This window comes from Macaca mulatta, chromosome 11, assembly GCF_049350105.2.
Source record: "Macaca mulatta isolate MMU2019108-1 chromosome 11, T2T-MMU8v2.0, whole genome shotgun sequence".
NCBI classification, from domain to species: Eukaryota; Metazoa; Chordata; class Mammalia; order Primates; family Cercopithecidae; genus Macaca; species Macaca mulatta.
The window spans coordinates 59,416,796-59,437,082 of record NC_133416.1 but is presented as its reverse complement, the minus strand read 5'-3'; the positions used below and the strand labels follow the sequence as shown (position 1 = coordinate 59,437,082).

The window sequence follows — 20,287 nt, the reverse complement described above, 5'->3', positions numbered from 1 at the left end:
GCAGAATGTACATCCTAGATCCTGCCTACAATTCCCATGAAGTTCCCTTGTTGACATGATCATCACAGCAGGAGCTGGAGAAAATTGGCCTTGAATCGCACAGAATCTCATGATTCCCTAGCAAAATGCAAGGAGCACAGAGCTGGACTAAAGAACCTTGAAATAATCTTCAGGCAGCTTGTTTGCATTTGCGAGTGTTGGCAGGTCAGTATTTATCAACCAGGGCTGATGTGTGAGCCCAGTGGGGCCATGCCTCCTACCCCTCAGGAGGGTGGCAGCCTGCCAGCCAAGTTTCAGTCCCATTCCTCTTGCATGAGACTTTTCTGTTTACACAAGAAGAGGGCTTTTTGGATACCTGTCCTCCGGGCAGGCACCCAGAAGAACACAGCAGACACTCTGGCACTAGAGTGCCTTAAAAGGTAAAGCCCAGGCCTCTGGCCAATGACGCACTTTAGCCCCACCCAGGCACATAGAAAGCAGAAACTATTGTTGTATTGATGATGTAACTTCATGCAATAGAAAGGAATGTGAGCTCACTGTATAGAAGCTTCTCTTGAGCCTGTGTGGCAGGGAAAGAACCCAGAAACCCAGCCTTTATCTAGCCACCCCACTCCCCAGACTGGTCTATCTTCCAACCGCCAAAGTTCAATGCGTTGTAAAAACTTGGACCAACTTACACCCTAGATCTGAAGTAGAGACACAGCCGGAGCCTCCATCGGATTTCACAGCCCACATTTTCTTCCACCCCTGTGTGTTGTTCCCCTGCCCGCCACCAGATCATATTAACAGAACTGGGTGGCCCAATTGTGTGTTAAACCAGAACTCAGGCTTTGGCCACCCAAGCCAAGAGATATGTTCATATCTCACCAGCCCCCATCTGCAAGGGCCACCTGTCCTCAAGTGCCCCATCAGGGAGCTAGAAGGCACTGACCCAATCCCCATCCCACCCTTTTCTGTTTCTGCTCGGTTTCCTCATCTATGGCCCACCTCCCTACCCAGAACCTCATCTCCAGGAATCCTAGAGTGTTTTCCTCACCATCCTGTCCCCTGCACCAAGCACTATGAGACCATTCAGTAAGTACGTGTAGAGTGAATGGACGGATGGAGAATGGAATTCTCAGCTCTGCTGACCAGACGCTATGGGCCCCGGCTAGACCGTTCTGCATGAATGAACCCTTTCTCTCGCTTTCCCCACGGACTCCGGGCTCCCCATCCTAAAGACCCTGGTTCTATAATATCGAATCACCATACGCTTAAGTCACATACACCCGCACACCAGGAGGGGAGGAGGTTGCTTCCTGGTATTGTTCTTGCCCTGACCCCTCCACCACAGCCAGGTTTGTCTGCGCTCTGGGAATGGCCTGGAGAATCCAGGTTTAAACGCCTGGCAGCTCAGACCACTGCACAACTGTTTATTGAAGAAAAGTCCCTGGAAAGAAGGGAAGGGGGCAGTTCCGAGGGGCAGGGTTCTTGGTCCAGGTAAGCTGGCCAACCACCTCTACCCAGCGGCACCAGCGTCCAGGCCATCTGCACTGGGGATGGTCATAGTCCCGTAAACTGTGCTCCAACGCCTCACGCCCCGGTGTTGGGGGCAAAAAGAAAAGATGATGTGGGGTCAGCTGTATGGGAGGGGGCATCTGAGACAAGAGGGCTAAGTCTTTAGGGCAGAAGCTGAGGGTTCCTTGTCTTCTCCGGAGCGAGGCGGGAAGGGTTCAACATCTGCGGGAGACCCCGCTGCTGAAGCCCCGGACGCAGCCACAGCCAGGGGAACCGCAGAGCGCGTAGCCGCCGCCAGGGGCGCTGTTCTCCAGGGCGCAGGAGCCAGCTCGGGGCTGGAGCAGGCGGGCGGAGCCCGGGGCGGGGACCGGCGGAACGCAGGACTACTGTCGGAGGGAGGAAAGCCCTTGCGTACCCCAACCCCAAGCCCCAGAAGACAGAGTTGCAGGCATCTCCTCCAGCGGATAGATACACAGACCCTCCTCCCCACCAGGAGACAGACGTATAAACTCCTCCAAAGGAACAGGTACACAGACCTCTCCCCAAAGAACAGACCACAAGACCCCCTTCCCCACACACGCAAACACAGAGTCACCCCCGAGAGAAGAAATAGCCCCCGACAAAAGAAGAGGCACAGAGGGAGCTGTCACAGACACAGGAACAGAAACACAGCCCTTCTGCCTTCTTAAGAGGAGGCACGCCAAGGTGTGGACGGGGAAGGAGGGAATAAGGAGAATAAGATAATAAGATCCGACCACGCCAGCCTACTGTTTACTTACTGATGCTCCCTGCCCCAAATCCCAGACCAAGCCTGCGGGAAGAAGGAGGAAGCAGGTGAGTCCATCCGTCCACTAAGTTTCGTTTTCGCATTCCCCAGGACACACACTCCTGACCCTCCCAGACAGCAGTCCTTCCACCCTGCAAGCTCCCTGGTGCGCTCTGATCACTCCTGCCTTAGATTCATATAACTCACTTTTGTTGATGACTCTTTGGAGGAAAGAGAAGACAAAAAAAAAAAACCTTTCTTTGGCCTGACTTGATCTTGGAAGGTGAGACCGTGATGGGGACATTTGAAACCTCTAAATGAGGTTTATCCCAGGAACAGGGAGAGTTAAACTCTAGGAAACTGATTATTGTAGTTTACCACATCTAACCATTTAAATTAGTACAAAAAAATTTAATGAAATTCAATATTTCCTAATTTAAAAAACACATTTTAAAATCTAGGATTAGGAAGAAATGTCCTTAACTTGAATGCCATTAATCAGAAACCAGGGACAGTGATCTAGATTCCAGCTTCTTCTCCAAACCCAAGGCTGCTAGGGGAAGTGCTGTCTATGAAGTCAGGGGACCCCTTCCCTTCTTGCACCTCGCCCCCATGTGCATTCAATACACAAACAGCCAGGGAACAGTAACTCACACTTGCACAGTGTCTGATGCTTTTCACAGGCTTTACTCCACCATCTCACTGGGGCCTCACAACCACCCATGAAGTTAGCCAGATGGATGTGACTTTTCCCATTGTCTTTCCTCAGGCAAACTGGGGCACATTCCATCCACCACGTGCAAGAGGGGAGTGAGTGACCCTGCCAGCCAACAGTTGAGTCAGACTGCATTTTAAGCCTGTACTCTTTGCTCTCCACCAAGGTCATACACACCCCCTCAACCCAGAGAGCAGGAACTGTTCCCACCAGCCCATTGCAAACTTTCTTCTAGGGCAGATGGAGTGTGGGGGGACAGACTCCAAAACATCATCTCAATCTCTTCTGTGTTCCCACTGCCCCCTTTTTCTGCTCCTGTTCCCAAAAGCTGTATGCCCAACAGATCTGGGTGGAGTCCAAGACACCTCATCCCTGTGTGACCAGGGAGCCATGTGTATGAGTCTCACCATAGAGAAAGAACTGTGGTCTCCTCCAAGCCTCTCTTGAGCACCAAAGCCCAGCTCCAACCCAAGAGCTACCAGAATCCTTGCCACTGAGGACTAGGGCCTCTTCTTCCTGGGGGCTCTGTGACCTCACCTCATTACAATCACAGAGTTCTGCCCAGGAGGCCTCGGGGGCATAGGGTAGAAGGAGGCCATACTGTGACCCCAGATGGGAAAATGGAAGTTTCTGGGCTGAAGTGGAACTTAAAGGAAAGTGGAGGAGGAGAAGGCTACCTCAGATGGAGGAAATGTGTGGAGCTGAAGAGCTTAAGCTTATGGATGGGCACTGGGGAGCCACAGAGAGTGTTTGAGCAGAGGAGTGGCCTGACATGAGATGTGATTGTCTAGAAGCAGTGTAGAAGATTGACAGGAGGGCAAGAAATTGAGACTGGGGATGCCAGTCCCAATACTTGGTAGGAAATCTTGGGTAAGGCAATGACTTTAACCTGTAGGAGTGAGTAGGGGCTAGAGAGCACAAGCTGCTGTCAGCATTTTCCTTTTGTTTTATAAATTTCTCATACATGCAAAAGAGTATGCAAAACCTACATTTATTGATTTCAATAGCAACAATAATAAAACAAATCCTTGTGTACCCACCAGTACCTTCAAACCCCTCTGCGGGATTTTTTCTGATCCATCTCTATCCATCTCTAACCCCATCTGATCCCCAAAGTAACCACTGTCCTGAGTTTTTATGTTGGTCATTCTCTTGCTTTTCTTTATTACTATGTCATATGTGTGTATCCCTAAACTAGTGCTGAGTTTTCCTACCTTTAAGTTTTATATAAACAGAATTACACCTTGTACATTTCTATGACTTGCTTTTTCCTCCTCAACATTCTAGTTTTGAGATTCATCTTTTTGATGCATATAGTTTTATTTCTCAGTACTGTATAGTATTCCAAAGTATGACTATATATATAGATATAGATAGATATACACATATATATATGCATTTTCCTATAGGCAGCACATGTGTTTTTTGTTTTTGTTATAACAAACAATGCTGCCATGAACTTGCTTGTACATATCTGCTGGTGGACCTCAGCAAAAGGTTCTTTGGGGTACTAGTTGTCAAACTGTTTTTTAACCTCAACTTTAAATAAGAAATATATGTTGTATCATGAATCACTATCTACATACAAATATACACACATCTACTGAAATAAGTTTCATGGAAAAATCATTTACTTCTACTATGTGTAAGGCAATCTGATCTAACCAATCACCTTAACACATTCTTTTACTTTCAACTTATGTCCTCATGTTTTAATTTATTTCTTATAACTAGCATATTACTTTATTATTTAATAATAGAATGAAAATGAAATACTCATGAACCCACCTACTGTCCCAAAACTAAAAGCTTACTAGTAATTTACATTTAGCTCCATGCTCCTTCCCTACCCTGTCCTCTACTAACCACCCCAGAGGTAACCACTTCCCTAAAGTTAATAAAATTCCTTTGTTTTTTCTTAGTTTTATCACATACACGTATATGCCTAAATATATATTTGTTTCAGTTTTTTGTTCTTTTTTTATAAAAAGGGTGTCACACAAGGTCTTTTTTTAATTCAATATCATGTAGCTAGTATTCCTCCATTATCGTATTAGTATTCCATTCTTAGAGTATTCCATTGTGTGACTATACCACACTTTAGGTAATTCTATTATTGTTTTGTTTTGTTTCTTTCTCTTACAAAGGTGGTGCTATGAAGATTTTTCTACACATCCTCTGATGCACATATGTGAGGATTTGTATACAACTACAAACAGAACTTCTGACTCATAAGATGGTCACAATCTTATAAAGGTGTTAACTTTATAATATAAAATTATTTTCCAAAGTTGTTATAACAATTCACATTTTGCTCAGCAATGTGAAAAAGATTCATATTCTCTTTAATGTGTCTTAATTTCCAACAATTAAATAATTCAATCTCATTTTTGGTGTTACTTTATATTTTCATGATTACTGTTAAAGTTTAATATCTCTTTAAATATCTATTACGTGTGTATTTCCTTTTCTTTTGCCTTTATTTTTCTATTGGGTTTTTGTCTTATTCTAAATGACTATAAGTGTTCTTTATATTTCTGAGTATTACTATTATATCACTTATATATATCACCAATATTATCATTTACAGCTTATCTTTTCACTTTGTCACCTATTTTGAAAAATAAAGTTGATAGTTTTAATGTAATCTAATTTATCAGTCTTTTATGTTGAGCATTTTATGTGCCTTGTTTAAAAATCCTTCTCTACACCAAGGTCAGAAAAATATTCTCCAATATTTTCTTCTGAAACTCTTAAAGTTTTGCTTTTGATATTTGTAATTTAAATTAATTTAAAACTGATTTTGTGTATAAGAGAGAACGGGGACCTAATTTTATTTTTTACATGTGGTTAACCAATGCATAGTCCTTTTCACTACTGATCTGCCATACCACTTCTATTGTACAACAAAATCATTGATTTATTTACAAATAAATTTAGGGCTATTTTGTTCCATTGTCCAGTTTGTCTATTCTTGTGTGGGTACTATACTTTCTCAATTACTATAACTCTATAATACATTATAATCCCTGAAATAGAGAGTACCTATTTCTTCCTTTTCATCATTCCTTAGCTATTCTTGACCTTCGTTCTTCCCCATAAATTTTAGAATCAACTTGTCAAGAATTATGTAAATCTTTGTTTGGAATTTGAGTGTAATTGCATCAACTCTGTAGATCAGTTTAAGGATAATTAACATATTTATGATAGTAAAGCTTCCTATCTAAGAACATGATATCTCTTCATTTAATTATGTCTTCTTTATCTTTTGTTTCCTATAACATTTTGTATAATGTTTATATTTCTCTAGGTGTAAGTCTTTTGCATATGTGTTAGATTTATTTCTAAATATCTTATGCGTTTTAAATCATTGTTTTATCAGCTTAATTGAGATATAATTTGCATACAATTGTATCTCAATAAAGCGCACACATTCTAAAAGTACACAGTTCAACAAATTTTGACAGATGTATGCTCCAATCTAATCACCACTGAATGAATCTAGTTCATTATTTTTTGTTGCTGAATAATATTTTATTGTATGACTGTATCTCAATTTGTTTATCCATTCATCTACTAGTACACATTTGGATTGTTTCCAATTTGGGGCTATTATAAATAAAGTTTCTATAAAATTCATGTACAAGTCTCCGTATAGATCTGCTTTTATTTCTTTTGAGGAAATACCCAGGAGTGGAATTGCTGCATCATTTGATAAGTGCATGTTTAACTCCATACGAAATTGACAAACTGTTTTCCAAAGCAGCTAAATCATTTTACACTCCATGAAAGTTTCAGCTGATTCACACTTGGTATTGTCAGTCTATTAAAGTCTATTAAATTTTAGCCTTCTAAAGCTAGCAAGAAACAAGGAGGAAAAGAAGACTGGAGAAGGGAAGGGAAGAGCAAGACAGCAAGGGAAGGGGAAGGTTGGAAGATGGCTGGTGAGAGGCTATTCTCTTCGTGGGTTCAGTCGGGCCAGAATCCTCAAACAGGAAATGCCCATGGGCTACGTGCCACTCCTCTCAACAGCCTTTCTCAGCTTGGGGGCAGCAGGGGCCAAGGAAGAGGGATTCCCACACAACAAGAAGTAAGAAATGGGAAGCAGAGAACATGGATCAGGGTGGGTCAAGCAGTGGCGCCCCACCACCAGGCTGCACAAGGTCAAGTAGGGCCAGCTGGGACCCTTGCAAGTGTGAGAGGCTGCGCTGGGTGCATCCTCAAGCTCTGACAACTTAACACTTCCTGCAGCTGCTGACACAGGCCCCATCCCACAGGAGCTGATGCCGCAGGTGCAGTTGGCCAAGAGGGCTCCACATGCAACCACACCAAGGAGCTGCTCACACCTACACAGGGACAGCAATGAGAAGTTAAACCCTTTGGTAGGGATGGGAGCTGGTCCCAAAAAGCCCCACCTCCAATCAGCACTGGCTTCCTACCAGCTGGGAGCAGCCAGGAGGATGGCTTCTGCTTACCTCCATCTCCAGGGGTGAAGATGGCATTGCTTCCCTGTAGTCCGGGCCAGGGACTGACACCCTGACTAGGAGTGAGTCCATCTTGGGGTTTAATCTCAATCCCTTCTTCCTTTCCTTTTTTTTTTTTTTTTTTTTTTGTGTGTGTGTGTGTGTGTGTGAGATGGAGTCTCACTCTGTCAACCAGGCTGGAGTGCAGTGGCACAATCTCGGCTCACTGCAACCTCCACCTTCCAGGTTCAAGCAATTCTTATGCCCCAGCCTCCCAAGTAGCTGGGATTACAGGCAAGCACCATCATGCCTGGCTAATTTTTTGTATTTTTAGTAGAGACAGGGTTTCACCATGTTGGCCAGGCTGGTCTCAAACTCCTGAACTCAAGTGACCCACCTGCCTCAGTCTCCCAAAGTACTGGGATTACAGGTGTGAGCCACCGCACCCAGCCTCAATCCCTTCTTTCCATAAATGTGAGCTCTTACTATATTGCCCAGGCTGGTCTCAAACTCCTAGGCTCAAGCAATCCACCTGCCTCAGCCTCCCAAAGTTCTGGGATTACAAGGGTGAGCCACCATACTCGGCTGAGACCCTGTCTCAAAAGAAAAGAAAAAAAAAATCAGGACAACCTCAGGATCTACGACATGTGGATTTGATGACAGCTCATTCAATCCACATGTATTTAAAGAAGATTAAATGAATGTTTTAATCCAGTAAAGTGACTGACATCTTGAACATGGACAAGTATGTTTGGACAGGGAGAGAATAAGAGCTTCCTACCGAAGGGGAGAAATTATAATTTTCTTCAACCCACATAAATTTGTAGTTGAGACAGACTCCTGCAACAACAGACAGATTAACAAGAGAAAAACAAGCAAGTTTACCAACGTGAGCAGCGCACGTCATAGAAGGAGAAAAGTAACAACCAGGGACTCTACATGGACAAAGGGACTGGAGAATGAATGCTGAGATCCAGGTAGGGCACACACAGGCTGTGTGGTTTATGTAGTCATTCGTCAGTACTCATGAGGGACTGGTTCCAGGACGCCCGCAAATATCAAAATCTGAAGATGTTCATGTCCCTTATATAAAATGGCATAGTATTTGCATTTAACCTATACACATCATCCCATATACTTTAAATCACCTCTAGATTACTTATAATATCCAATGCAATGTAAATGCTATATGAATAGTTGTTACATTGTATTGTTCAGAGAGTCACGAAAAGAAAAAAAGTCTGTGCATGTTCAGTATAGTTTTTTTCCAAATATTTTCAACCTGCAGTTGGTTGAATCCACAGATTCAGAAGGCCAACTGTATATTCATCTTCAACAAGGAATAATCAATTTTAGAGAAATGACAAGACAAAGAAAAGCAGTTTAAGGCTTCCAAAGATGAGAAAAGGTGGGAAGGTAAATTTATGGGTAAACTAATAGAGTAAAGTCCACCCAGATTCCTCTGGCGCCACCTCTAAGCTCATAATGGTTGTAAGGAGAATTTACATCTTGGCTTTAGGCAGAAAAGCGGAGAGGATAGAAAGACCTTTGTCTTTGTAATTCTCTGTTCTGCTTTTAGGCAAACACAGGGAAAGCAGAGAGCTCCCCTGCATCTTCTTAATTCCTTTTAGCTTGATAAAATATTTATATCAGGCCAGGCACGGCAGCTCACACCTGTAATCTCAACACTTTCGAAGGCCAAGGCAGGTGGATCACTTGAGCTCAGGAGTTCAAGACCAGCCTGGGCAACATGGCGAAACCCCATCTGATATGGTTTTGTTGTGTCCCCAACCAAATCTCATCTTGAATTGTAGTTCTATAATCTCTATGTGTCATGGGAGGGACCTGGTGAGAAGTGATTGGATCACTGGGGCAGTATCCCACACGTGATTCTCATGAAGATGAGTGAGTTCTCATGAGATCTGATGGTTTTATAAGCATCTGGCATCTCCCCTCCTGGCACTTCTACTTCCTGCTGCCTTGTGAAGAAGGTGCCTTGCTTCCCCTTCACCTTCTGCCATGATTGTAAGTTTCCTGAGGCCTCCCCAGCCATGATGAACTATAAGTTGATTAAACCTCTTTCCTTTATAAATTACCTACTCTCGGGTATGTCTTTAGAGCAGCAAGAGAACGGACTAATACACTACCTCTACGAAAAAAAAAAAAGAAAAAAATTAGCCAGGTGTGGTGGTACACACCTATAGATCCAGCTACTCAGGAGGCTGAGGTGGGAGGATGGCTTGAGCCCAGGAGGTCAAGGCTGCAGTGAGCCATGATCACACCACTGCACTCTAGCCTGGGTGACACAGTGAGACACTGTCTCAAAAAAAAAGATAAATATTTATGTTAAAGATACATATTTTGAGGTGATGCATTCTGGTTCCTCCACTATGGTGAGGATAATAAGACTGCCACTCTGACAAGTCTGGCATAAGGAATGATTCCACTGAAGACTTGTCGTTTGGCTCCCTCTTTATAACTGTGTAGCTGTAAACGAATGGAACCACTTCTCCCTTGGTATCTCCACCCTCAGAGCTAGAAAATTCTTCCCGCTGGCAAACCTCAGAGTCTCCCTTCAGGGCCAGAATTACTCACAGATATTCACAGCATGGATGCCATCACACAGCCTGGTGCAGGAGAGAAAATGTCAGCATTAGCACTGGGCATTAATTCCTGACAATGACACCAGAGGCCATGTGGTCACCAGCTCTGAACTCAGTCAAGCAAGGGGTCACCCAAGCCTCTCCCAGAAGGTGAGTGGAGGGAAGACCTGGGTCTAGCACCCTCAAAGTCCCAGCATCGTCCCAACCCTGTTCCAAAAGAACACAAGTGCCAGGCTCTCCCAGATCCCCCCGGGAAGGGGAGCCTATGAAAATGCAGCAGGACACAAAAGTATTCTCCAACTATCCCAATAACTCCGTACCAGGCTGACTCCCCGACCCCCACAGTCTCCCTAAGCCTCAGGTTTTTCATCTAATAGAAGAGACAAATATCTTCCTATTTGTCTTTCAGTGTGAGGCACCATTCCATCCTGGCCCCAACCAGCGGTTTCTTGAACCAGTTCCCACCAGCTCACAAGAGCCTATTGTGTACATTTCTAGCCAATTCTACATGAAGTCAGAGCAACAGCCTGAAATCAGCCATGACAGAAGTATATACAACTCTGAAATCAGTAAGTGTTATAAATTAGGGCGTTGTTCATCTCAGAGAACAAGTTCTTGAACATTTACAGACAAACCATTGTCCCTAATAGATCATGCAAGGAGCCTATTGGAAATCGGCCTGTGGACCCCAACTAAGACGCCACTCCTTGGACTGCGCTCAATACTGGTAGAGGTCCTAAAAGTGTTCCAAGATGAAAACAGAAGTAGTAGTGAGGGCTGGGTCAGTGATGGTGCTAAAAAGTGGGGTGGGTTTATGCAGATGAGCTCTGGGCCCAGCTGTGCAGGTTGCACCCACCTTTGTTCCTCACCATCTAGAAGGTGGCAAGAAGAGGCAGCCTTCACATCGGGGCCCAGCTTGGAGTTCATCACCTCCTGGTACTCCCTGATCAGGCAGGCCATGTCCTGCTTGACCTTCTACAGGGCGCCCTCCAGCTCGGCCAGCTTGCAGCAGTCGTCGCTAAGGGCCACCTCACCCTGCTGCTCAGACTGGGTCACCGCCGCCTCCAGCTTGGAGTTCTGGGGGACCAGAAGAGAACAAGATAGGTTATGGTCTCTCTGTCCATTGCCTGGATATGCCCAGTCTGCCATTCAGCTGGGAGCACCTCAGAAACTGGGCCTCTTGCCTTCATCACCTGGGACTCCCTGACTGACCACAACCAGGGACTCTGCATGGACAAAGGGACTGGAGAATGAATGCTGAGATCCAGGTAGGGCACACATAGGCTGGGTGACAAAGGTTAGGCCATCAGTCTCTCTGGCCTTGGGCACAGATGCCCCATACCTGGCACTTGGCATTCTCCACCTCGGCCGTCAGCCTCTGGATCATGCGGTTCAGCTCCTTGATCTCCGCCTTGCTGTGGCCCATAGTCTCCCCGTGCCTGATCACTGTGGCCTTCACCTCCCCGAACTGGGGGAAGCAGAGATGCTCATGAGGCTCATTGTGGGATATCCCACCCTTTAGGGATGATTGTGCAGGCTGTGCCTGTGCAGTTGCAGGCTCAGCCTGTGCAACCACACATGGCAGTCCTGCCCCGCCACCCCAACCTGAGAGCTATTGGCCTACTATCCATAGGGATCAGAATCCCCAGACAAAATAAGTCTATCTAATAGGTATCTCACATCCTGCCCTCCCAACTGCCACATCTAGCAGGCAGGTGCCACATCTGGCAGGCAACTGTGGTACCAAGACTCGGCCTCGGCCCAGCTGCAGGTGACAATGTTGTCATACTGTGCCTTGATCTCGGCAATGATGCAGTCCTTGTTCAGGTCCTGGCTGTTGTCCAGCCTGACAATCACAGAAGTGTCTGAGATGTGGGATTGGAGAATGGAGATCCCCTATAGGAGGTGGGGGCAGTGACTTAAGTTGAGAACATAGCTGTAATTTGAACAAACAGTTGAGCATTAGGGATGTTGCTGAAGTTGGCCAATAGGTGGACTTTGTAGGTCATGTAAAGATTTCAGTTCGACATGACAGATACAACACTCCATCAAGTTACTCTCAGAAGGTTGGGCATGGTGGCCTGCTCCTATAATCTTAGCACTTTGGGAGGCTGAGGCAGGCAGATCACCTGAAGTGAGGAGTTTGTGACAAGCATGGCCAACATGGTGAAATCCCGTCTCTACCAAAAAAATACAAAAATTAGCCAGTGTGGTGGTGCATGCCAGTAATCCCAGCTACTTGGGGGGCTGAGGTATGAGAATTGCTTGAACCCGGGAGACAGAGGCAGTGAGCCAAGATCACACCACTGCACTCCAGCCTGGACAATAGAGACTCTGTCTCAAAAAAAAAAAAAATGTTACTCTCAGAAGCTACTGATTGTGAATTTCGAGTTACAACATTCTCCTGCCAAGCGAATGAGGAAGGTGTAAGCAAGGAAAAATTTAAGGAAGGTAAGAGTTGCATGGCGACTGAGAAGTCTTGATCCATGGTCTTGGGAAAGCTGTCCACATCTAGAATACTGTCTGCTTCTGGGAAGAAACTTCTCCTGTTGGCTTTATCGTAAGGTCTCCAATGGATGTGCAATTCTAAGAGTCTGAATGGGCCCTTTTGAGTTGTGAGATGTAAACCCAAAGTTCAAGGCCCTGACGTTTTGCTGAAGAGTGGGTGATAAGAAGAACTTGGTATGGTCCCCTCCGATGGGGCTCCATGGCAGTCTTTCTCAGATATAGTCTCCAGATAACCTGATCTCTGGGTTCTAGGTTGTGAAGGGTTTGATTGTCCTCAGTGGATAGATCTTGAAAAGCTTCCTTTACCTGGTGAAAATATACTTTGGCATAATGCATTAAAACATTGCAGCATTTAGTTATGTCAGAGTTTAGGAGAGTAGAAAATAAATGAGGTTCTATTATTAGGGCATAGGCCTTCCAGTAACTATTTCATAAGGGATCAATCTATGATGTATTACAGCAGTGGTCCCTATTATGGAATTAGACTTCCAGACTCATTTGTCCTCATGACCTGTTTTACTTTAACCCAGTCATGTGATTCAAGAACCAAGACTAATGAGTATATTACAAGACAAGTTTGCACCAAAAGCCCAAACAGATTTTCTTGCAAATTGACCTATGTGCCAGGGTACTACAGCACTTTTTTTTTTCCTGAGATGGAGTCTTGCTCTGTCGCCCAGGCTGGAGTGCAGTGGTGCAACCTCAGCTCACGGCAACCTCTGCCTCCCAGATTCCAGCGATTCTCCTGCCTTAGCCTCCTGAGTAGCTGGGATTACAGGTGCGTGCCACCACACCCAGGTAATTTTTGTATTTTTAGTAAAGACAGGGTTTTACCATGTTGGTCAGGCTGGTCTCAAACTCCTGACCTCGTGATCCGCCCGCCTCAGCCTCCCAAAGTGCTGAGATTACAGGCGTGAGCCACCGTGCCTGGCCAGCACTCTTTTAACCTATAATAACTCTACCTCAGATCCTTGGGCAGAAACTGTTAATTCCAACATTCCTAGTTGGAATTAGGAATACACTCGTAGTAATGTATTCATGAACAATAGAACTGAAAAAAGGGTCTTGTGTGCACTCATGGGGTATACTTTTCTTTGTGGAGTTGTAGCCAACCTTACGCTTGGGCAACCCTCATACCTTGAAGGATGGAAAATGATGGACCAACGCAGGTTAGGAATTATAATGGTACCTTTGTTGCTCCATAATCAGTCAGAAACAGAACGCTGGTCTGCTCTTCCTAAACTACATCATAGGTTAAAAAAGAACATCATCAGGAGACTTTAACCCTTCTGGATGAGCATGATATGTTAGATCCCTTTTTCCATAGCTTGGTGTAAACATGAATGAGGCAATGATTTAAAATGTACCTCTCACAGTAGGCTCTATAGCAGATTCTTCTGCAAAGGCTATGATTGCACAATAGACTTCCAATATTCTCGCTAAAGTTGTACTAGATAATAGAATTGCTCTAGATTACCTACAGGCTGAACAGGGAGAAGTCTGTGCAATTGCCAACACTTCTGGTTACATGGAACTATATATATTATTTTAGAAAATTGAGAGACTGACCAAAAGTAGGGGAATTGTTAAACTAGATTTGACCTGAAGAAGTCTCCCTTTGAGTTTTTACATGATGACCCGCAATCCGACTTAGTAGGCAAACAAACTGAAACCTTGTTAGGGTCCACCCAACTGGACTGTTTCTCCCTCCCACAGACCTAAGCCCCAAAGGCCAAAAGTAAAGCCCCCCACCCCAAACCCACCTGTAACTGTCTGACCAGAGCCAGCTGTTCCAGGATGCGGTCAACAGAACTGGCAAGAAAAACATCTACAGGAAGCAGTCAGACACCTGGCACAAAGGACCCCCCCCACTCTGTTTTCTTTTTCCTTCACCCTAACCCAGTTCTACGCCCTATAAAACCTTGCAATAGCCTATAAGTGGGACTGCCTCCTCTGCTCTTGTCAGGAGGTAGCCTGGCAGGACTGACAATAAATCAGTTTGCCTGAACTTGGTTCTATTGGCCTCATTCCTTTCTCGGCTGTCCTTCCAATTATCCCTTACAAACCTAACTTCAGAATTATCCTTTGTAACAAATAGCTGAGTCTCAGCCAATCACAGTAACTGAGCTTCAGTCAATCACAGGCAGCCAAATGTTCACAAACATCAGCTGTAAACAATCCAGCTGTTTCTGTACCTCACTTCTGTTTTCCATGTGTCACTTTCTGTTTTCTGTCCATAAGTATTTGGGACCACAGTGCAGCCAGAGTTCCTCTGATCAGTTCTAAGGGCTGCCCAATTCTAAAATTGCATATAAAATCCAACTAAGATCTTTAAACTAAATTTGTTGAAGTTTTGAAATTTGGCATCTTTCTTCCACAAGCTCTCTGTATCTGAACTGTCAGAGTCTTTCTGGGCCTTGGGTTCCTGTGCCTGTCTGTCTGTCTGTCTGTCTGTCTGTCTGTGTGCCTCTCCCATCAGACTGGGACCTCAGGCAGGCAGAGACTTGCCTGGCTCTGATTCTTTCCTCAGTGCCCAGTCCCGGCTGTGCACATGGTGGGGGTTCAGGAAGGGTGTGATCCAGGACACCCACCTTGTGGAGGAAGGCAGCAAACCTGCTATTGAGGCACTTGATCTTCTCCTTCTCCTCCTGCTTTATGCACCATGCAATTTCCACGTCAAGGGGCATGAGGAGGCTCTCATTGGCCAACACAATGGTGATGCAGGCAGTGCTGGGCCCACATGTGCTGCCAGAGTGGTAGCTGAATCTGTGTTCACAGGAACCAGTGCCAAAGCCCCCAGTGAGGCCACGGTAGCAGGCGCTGGCCGTGATGCAGCAGCAACCAGACCAGGGCCCACCGGGCAAGATGCAGCTGAGAGCTGGGTCATAACCATATCTCTGAGTGGTTGCCCAGGACCTGGATTTGCAGACTCCACTCGGGAGCCCAGGCAAGACAATCTACAAGTCATGGTGACTCTGCTGGTGGACAAGAAGCCAGAGGAAGAAGAAAAGGACTCTGATCTCTCCCTCACTGCTAGCACCTTTTACAAACCTGGGCACCTGGGTCTGTCTGCCTCCCCACGTGGAGAGGCCATATTGTCACCTTTATGAGCCTGGGAAATTTCACAGTCATTTCTCCTCCCTCCTGGGGTAACATCATCAATATGGAACTTTGGAAAATCCTACACTCAGGCAATTCTGAAACGTTGGCAGCATTTCTTCCACAGCTAAGGGCTGACAGTGCCCAGGAGTCAAGGTCAACCAACACCTGTGAACTCCACAGTTTGTGAGGTAATTGTGGAGCCGGGGGGAAGCCAGGTTGGGACACTTCCTTTCAGGTGGTTAGCTGAGCTCAGAACCTCGCAGTTTTTCAGTTTGGGCCATCAGGTGAGCTGTAACCAGGGACAAAGGACAGGCCATCCTCACTCCGGGTGGTGAGTCCTGGCTCCTTCAAGTGGAAGAGCCTTCCAGGTTCTCCCCAGGCAGGGCCCCAGGGTTGAGTCCTAAAGGCAGCCTGTGACACCTGCCTCCTATCATGGCCAGTAGGAGATTGTGTCTACCTCTACCAAAACATGGAAGAGTCAACCACACAACCAAAAAAGTTTTGTCCAGCTCTTCTTGCCACAGGAGCCACGAAGTGGGTATGTGGGGGTTCAGTCAGGCTGATGGGAAAAATTTTAGTTATAATAGCCACAAAGCCTCTTGGAAGGCCTGAGAGTTGGCATAACTTCAGTAATCAATCTGGCTGAAGGCAGTCTAGTCCCTTTACCTTAAATTAAATAGATTAAAAGTAAATACAAAGGAATGTGGGGGAGTTTATCTAACTGGCTTTTTTACTCATGTGGTCCTAAGACTAACCTTTGATCTACAAGGGTGCTTAATGGCTTTCTACTGGGAGGTTCACAATGTCAATTACCCTCTAGTGGTGTTGACTCAAGCCTTTGTCAATTAATCTTTACTGAATAAATGCAAGTCTCGCTGGCTAGTCTAGGCCATGGTCGCAACTGTTTACAGCACTCTCCAGGGAGTCTGTAAGCTACCCGGACTCTCAGTCGACCGACAAGCATAATATCTGCATCAGTGCAAGTTATTCATCCATCACTGGGTCAGGGTCTGTGGGACAGACCCCAGCATGGGTGGATGTGTGTAAGCATCTGGTTTGAGGGTTCCGAGTATCTGGATCCCTCTGCCTGCCCACCCACCTCCCTTCCTTCCCATGTGCCTTTAAGATTTCTCACCCCCACTCGACAGTGTCTCCCTCAACTCCACCAGAAGCACAGGGCCACACTCTCCAGTCTCTTGCAAAGGCTCCCTCTTTATCAGAGGTACTCCTCAAGAGAGCTTCTCCCATCAGCTTTCAGACAGGCCCAAGGAACCTAACTGAGACATGGGAGTGGAGGTCTCCAGCCAGGAGAGCATCAGTGTGTAGGAAGCCACAGCCCCCAGACCTGAAAGAGCAGGGCAGGGGGCTGGGGGGCTCTGGATGGTGACCAGGGCAGTGAAATAACAACAGTACCCAACAGTGACTAGAATGTACAGACCACTTCTATACAGTAGGCAGCATGCTAGTGCTTTACACATACCTCACCTGATCCTTGCCATGTCTCTGGCAAGTTCTATTACCTCAGTTCTAGATGCAAAAGAAACAGAGGCTCAGAGAGGTTGTGTGCAAGTTTTCACTCACATTGTAAGTGGCAAAGCCCAGGTGTGTCTGATTCCAGAGACACTTTTGATTACTATACCATAAAGAATGAAGAAATGTGCCGGGCGCGGTGGCTCAAGCCTGTAATCCCAGCACTTTGGGAGGCCGAGACGGGCGGATTATGAGGTCAGGAGATGGAGACCATCCTGGCTAACCCAGTGAAACCCCGTCTCTACTAAAAAATACAAAAAAAAATTAGCCGGGCGAGGTGGCGGGCGCCTGTAGTCCCAGCTACACGGGAGACTGAGGCGGGAGAATGGCGTGAACCCGGGAGGCGGAGCTTGCAGTGAGCTGAGATCCGGCCACTGCACTCCAGCCTGGGTGACAGAGCGAGACTCCGTCTCAAAAATAAAAAAATAAAAAAATAAAAAAAGAATGAAGAAATGTATTTCTGAAATGGACACACTGGTGTTCAAGATGTTTCATAACGAAGTTACCAGAAGAACACACACGCGTATGTGCACACGCACACACTTTTACACATATACACTCTCTGTGTACTATCCCCATGTCCCGTTCACTCACATACCTCTGAGCATGACCCTCTGCAGGTCAAGAACCTCCAGCACTTCACTGGATATTCTAAGCCCACCCTGCCCATCCACCATATCCACCGTGCGGCCTCAGCCAGCCTCCTTCCCCCTACCCTTGACAACCCCTATTTTTCAGCCAAAGCAGATGACCCACTATTCCCTTCACATCCTCTGGCCTCCCTTGCTTTGTGTCTTTGCTTACACCATTCCCTCTGCCCGAATCCTCCCCTCTCTCATCTCAGCACTTCCAAGTCCTCACCTTCTTCAGGCCAAACCAAAGTGTTATCTCCAAGGACCTTGCTCTGACCCCTGGTCCCAAGCTCCCATGGCATGGTGTTGCTCCACTATAGCCAGACCCCCTGCGGCTTTGCACTAGGGTCCTCTGTATGCATGCCTGTGCTGTCTGAAGACTCCAGTCTCTCCTTCATGCTCTGAGCCTGGTTCCTGATGGGTATTCAGTAGATGTTTTCTTCCTGCCTTGAACTGGCCCCTGGGACTCACTGGGAGGTTAAAGAAAAGGCATGATAACCCAAACAGAACACTAGCTTTTCACTGATAGACTGGTATATTGGTGACAAAAGGGGCTGGGGGGGTGTTTTCTAGAAGATCTGGCTGACAACGAAGAAGCCCTCCTCTTCCCTGGCACTTGTGACAACCAACCCTCTCTATGAAGAAGTATGTCCTTAATTGTTTCTGAAATTTCTCAGGCTTCAGCCCATTTCTCTCCCCTGAGTTCCAAGAATAATAAAAGACCACAAGGGATCATGTTTCCCTGAGGCTGGGCCAGGGATTAGCACTAACATTGTAGAAGACCACTGTGATCTAGATGTCAAACCTCTCCCTTCCAGCCCCTTCACATTGTTTGCTTAGCGGGAACAACGTAGCCTGCAGCTCTTCTGTTTCTCTGGATTTTAAAAGCACGTAATTATCTGTGTGGACAAAGGCTGATTATTAGCATCCTCATTGATTGTAATAGCATAGGAAGTCCAGTCTATCCACCCACCAGAACCCAGAAAGGGATCCAAGCAAGAATCATGTAAGTGCCTTCATAAGTCTAATTTAAATCCTCCATGCTTCAGGATAAGTCCAAATCCTCTTGTATCCTCTCGTCCGGGAGACACCAAGGGAACACTCCTCCAATACTACTTATTCTCAAAAGAAAATTGGAATCGAAATGCATAATCCTGAAGCCAAGCATTAGTCACACAGCTGGTGACTGACACAGCAGGAGCACCGTCATCTTGGACAAACACCGCCACTTTAAGTTCCAGCTCCCTTTCTAGCCTCATGCATTTCAAGGAAATCACTTCTCTTCTAACTACAAGCAGACAGAAGGAGCAGGCACTAAAACACAGATAAGACAGCTCAGGCACAGAGGGAAGTAGGAGGAAAGTCTCGTGGGTAACTGCCAAACTTCACCCTCATATAATGGGCCCCAGTAAAACAGTGGGCCTTAATAAGCACATTCCTTTCCCTTCAGGTGCACTAAGATAGAGAAGCTAAAAGCAGGCTCGGGGGATATGCCTGAAGCTGCAGAAAGATGTTTGGGAACAGACACACACCTCCCTCTCCCAGATAAGCACAACAAAGACACAGAAGTAGTCCAAGCCTCTTATAAACTCTCCCACCCTGAATCCTTAAAAAAAAAAAAAAAAAAACTATTAGTCTTAGAGAGTGTGCCTCTGACCTAACTTGGCCAGACACCCCTCTCAGGCTTGTTTTCTCTAAAATAAACCTGTCTTGACTGGCAAGCCACCTTTCATGTTTCTTTCTTCTTTCTTTAATTCTTACACTGACTCCCAGCTGAAGCTGGGGCAAGGGCACAAGCCTGCGGAGTTGGGATCCAGCTTCTATAGAGGACTGAACTAAGGTTGGCCTTAAACTGCTGCAAAGCAGACCAAGCCTGGGCCAAAGGAATCCAAGCCCATGAGAGTGCAGAAAAGACAGGAAAAGGGGTAAGAGGAAATGAGATGCCAGGCAGCTTAAAGCCAGGACTGGCTGTGATGACCTCTGGAGTTCTAAGACTTAATTACTGCTTTCACAATAATAACTCGTATTTAAAAGCAAAGGAAGCTGAGGGTGATTTGCATGCTTCTCTTTAATGCTGGCTGCTGAGTGCACACTCCTGGTTTCCTCTGCCAATAATTGGACACATAATTAACCTCCTTTATAATGGATTATGGCCTTCTAGAGTTGGTGGCCATGACCAAGCCTCAGTTGAGGGGAAGGCCTTGGATCAGAAAGATTTCCCCAAGGGCCCAAAGCCTAGCAATCTGTGCTCCTGCCACCAACAAAAACTCAACCTTCATTCAACCCCCAAAGATTCAGAACCTGGGTAAGACCAGGGTGGAGGAGGGCTTGGAGCAGGGGTCGCCTTTCAGATTCTGACTCTGCCCCTCTATGGATCCTTCTATGTATGACCTTAAACAAGTCACTGGACCACCCTGAGCTCACACCTTCCCAATCAGGTAAATGGGCACAATAATACCAACCTCAGAAGG

General features: G+C 46.0%; 1 pseudogene across 1 annotated transcript; it reads right to left on the bottom strand.

Moving 5' to 3' along the window:
• Positions 1-1,397: 1,397 nt before the first annotated feature.
• Positions 1,398-19,026, bottom strand: LOC144332657 (keratin, type II cuticular Hb1-like; annotated as a pseudogene). Its single transcript, XR_013400635.1, has 7 exons — positions 19,008-19,026; positions 15,144-15,430; positions 11,767-11,940; positions 11,387-11,503; positions 10,901-11,121; positions 10,037-10,068; positions 1,398-2,308 (listed from the first exon to the last, which is right to left on the bottom strand). The product of XR_013400635.1 is annotated as a keratin, type II cuticular Hb1-like (transcript).
• Between the last annotated feature and the right edge of the window lie 1,261 nt (positions 19,027-20,287).